This window comes from Temnothorax curvispinosus, unplaced genomic scaffold, assembly GCF_003070985.1.
Source record: "Temnothorax curvispinosus isolate PA1 unplaced genomic scaffold, ASM307098v1 QBEX01017079.1, whole genome shotgun sequence".
Lineage (NCBI taxonomy): Eukaryota > Metazoa > Arthropoda > Insecta > Hymenoptera > Formicidae > Temnothorax > Temnothorax curvispinosus.
The window spans coordinates 30220-33275 of record NW_020226859.1 but is presented as its reverse complement, the minus strand read 5'-3'; the positions used below and the strand labels follow the sequence as shown (position 1 = coordinate 33275).

General features: G+C 39.1%; 1 non-coding gene across 1 annotated transcript; it reads left to right on the top strand.

Moving 5' to 3' along the window:
• The first annotated feature begins 393 nt into the window (after window positions 1-393).
• Window positions 394-492, top strand: LOC112467225. The gene has a single exon (XR_003042228.1). It is a non-coding gene; the product is annotated as a U6 spliceosomal RNA (small nuclear RNA).
• Window positions 493-3056: the final 2564 nt, after the last annotated feature.

Sequence of the window (3056 nt, the reverse complement as noted above, 5' to 3'; positions counted from 1 at the left end):
CAATAACATTGGTCGATTTACCGAAGTGACATCATTAATCGCTCTCGGAGCGAGCAAACCCGGCCCAGTCGAAAACGCTATTAATTAAAATTTTTAAATAACCTTTTAAATAGTCTAACTGTTAGTTCTTTCGCACGTTATTATGTAACATTAGCAAAGACTGAATCAGATTATACGTAAAGTGCGGCTTATCTTTATTTGTAACTCTATTGTACAATTTCACAGGACATCGAAAGTAGTGTATATAAAGGAGTTCCACCCCGGGGGCTCCGAGGGGGGGTGAGGGAGGGGGGTATCGGATTACGCGGGGGGTGAGGGGGTAAGGAAAGGGGGTATTGGATTACGCGGGGTGAGGGGGAGGGGGGTATCGGGTTACACAGGAGTATCGGATTTGTACTTGCTTCGGCAGTACATATTGGAACGATACAGAGAAGATTAGCATGGCCCCTGCGCAAGGATGACACGCAAAATCGTGAAGCGTTCCACATTTTTTCAGGAGTCTGAGCCAAGGCTTTAAGGAGGACGGACGCGCTTTACATCGCTCCGCATAAGTGTGTTAATAGTGTTTTTCATATTCAGAATTTTTAAGAAATTTTGATACATGACGATTCGCCCTGTGATTACGAGACAATTTATATATGAATTATTATTGACATTACTAGGATTAACTGGACATTAACATTTATAATTTTTATACGGAATGGTTGTGCGTATTACGAGGGATTTGTGTGCCACATGGCGCTCTGTGACTCTGTGAATTTAAGAAATATCGCGAATCTTTAATATATTGCTCATAATCGGTCATTGATATACTTAATGATGATCTTGTGCATCGAACCTCGCATATATTATCCGTGATTTCACGCGATTTATTACATATTTCAACTAAATTATTCCTCGGGTCACGCCCTACATGATAAGATGGCCGCCTTTGATATGTGAGAGGAAGGTAATTGAAGGAAGGAAGGACGACACATATACTTGGTTTTAATGCCCCCGAATTGTATAAACTCTATCTTATTCTCACTTTATTGCATATATGGTGAGTTAACTGTCTTTCCGGAGTGAAACATGTGTCTGCCTTGCTCGTCCGTCTCTATATTGGTGCGAGGGGAGGAATATTATTTTACGAACATGGTTTGCACATAGCTGTCTTTCGACGTTTCGTTCGTCGATTGTAAAAATGGCCGATTTTAATACGCCTCGTGTCTTCTCATGTTGGCGGTTGGGATCGTTCATAAATGGCCGATTCCAGTGCGCCCTGTGTCTTATACCGGCGGTTTTTGATCGTTAAAATGGCCGATACCGGTACGTCTCGCGTTTATCGCGTTCGTAATGGCGTATGACACGATGTCAATCGGAGATAGAACATTTATGGCGTTTTGAGAAAGTGATATGGTTGCGCTCGCGTCTGTGGCCCGCGAGTATCAGTATTATTGACAATGACAATGACGGGCGTTTTCTTCGCGCGGGGATGACTACGCAATTATTTTTTCGGTCTACCCATCGCGAGGTTTCCGTTTAGATCTAAAGAAACTACGGCGTGCAACATGATACCCTCGAGAGTGCATTTATCGCGTGTGCATTCTAAAATTACTGGGCCTTATCATTCTGGCCTTCTGTAATCGGCGACAGATCATCCATGGCGTTTCGAGAGGGTGATATGACTGCGTTCGCGTCTGTGGCCCGTGAGTATCAGTTGACAATGATAGTGACGGGCGTCTTCTTTGCACGGGGATAACTTTACGCAATTCTGCGGTGACTGGCCGATGCCAATACTCTTCTCGGTCTACCTGTCGCGAGGTTTCCGCCTAGACCTGGAGAAACTACGACGTGCAACATGATACCTTCGAGAGTGCATTTATCGTGTGTGCATTCTAAAATCACTGGGCCTTTTCATACTGGCTTTCTACACGCATATATACATACGTATAATGTTGTGCAATAATGAGAGGTTAACTCACTGACTTGGCTCGATCAGGACTTTTATATTTCTTTACTTAACGAGACCTTAGTCTCTAATTCTTATATGCTCTTGAAGCTTTGTTTATTACAAATTTTGTACGGGATAATTGTATTTTATATATAGTATTAATTTAGTATTATATTCGTTGACTTATTATAACGCATGTCATTACCGTGCGAACATAATACATAGGAACTTGCGTTATACTGCGTTATTATATTGATTGCAGTATGGGCTGCATATTGCAATTGACCGACTCTGTAACATATTACAGTAAGATGGGTGATCGCATATACTTAAGTGAATGTTTTGTGATTTGTCATAGGTATTTAGTCTATGTGACTGTACTTATATCTTGTGTTTTTCTGTTAATTACATATTGCAGAGCATATGCATTTTCCATCATATTTGCATATCTGGAGATCGCAAATTTTATAATGAATAAATAAACCAAGAAGTGATGTAATAGTGTACAACATATATTACTTATTTATGGTTATCCTTCCCTATGTCCTATAATGATATCTGACATGACATGACATAACCTATATTAGGTGACAGATAGGCTTTGCATCGCTGAGTGGTTGGTGTGAGTTGGATTCGGACTTGCAGCAACAATTACATACACTAAACACAACAGTTTGACATATCTCACGTTTGAGGATAGATATTTGTTTGGAAATCAGAATCTTTAACGGACTACTTTTGTACATCAAGTGGTCTGACTATCATGTGTTGAAAGATGGTCATATTTTTGGATTATTTAGCATCAACATTGTTAATAGTAACTTCTACATATATTCTAACTAATGTTTCGACATTTTTCATATTCTGTTACATAGAAATCAGTGAAATTCAAACATTAAGAGTCACATTTTCTGTATCGAGTGGTCTGCATGCTAAATGTTGAAAGATGGTATATTTCTAGGATAAATTTGCATTAATATCATCAAATAGCAATAATTACATATATTTTAATTAATATTTTGATATATTTCATGTTCTGTTACATAAAAATCAGCGAAATTCAAACATTAAGAGTCACATTCTTTGTACTAAGTGGTCTGAATGCTAAGTATTGAAAGATGGT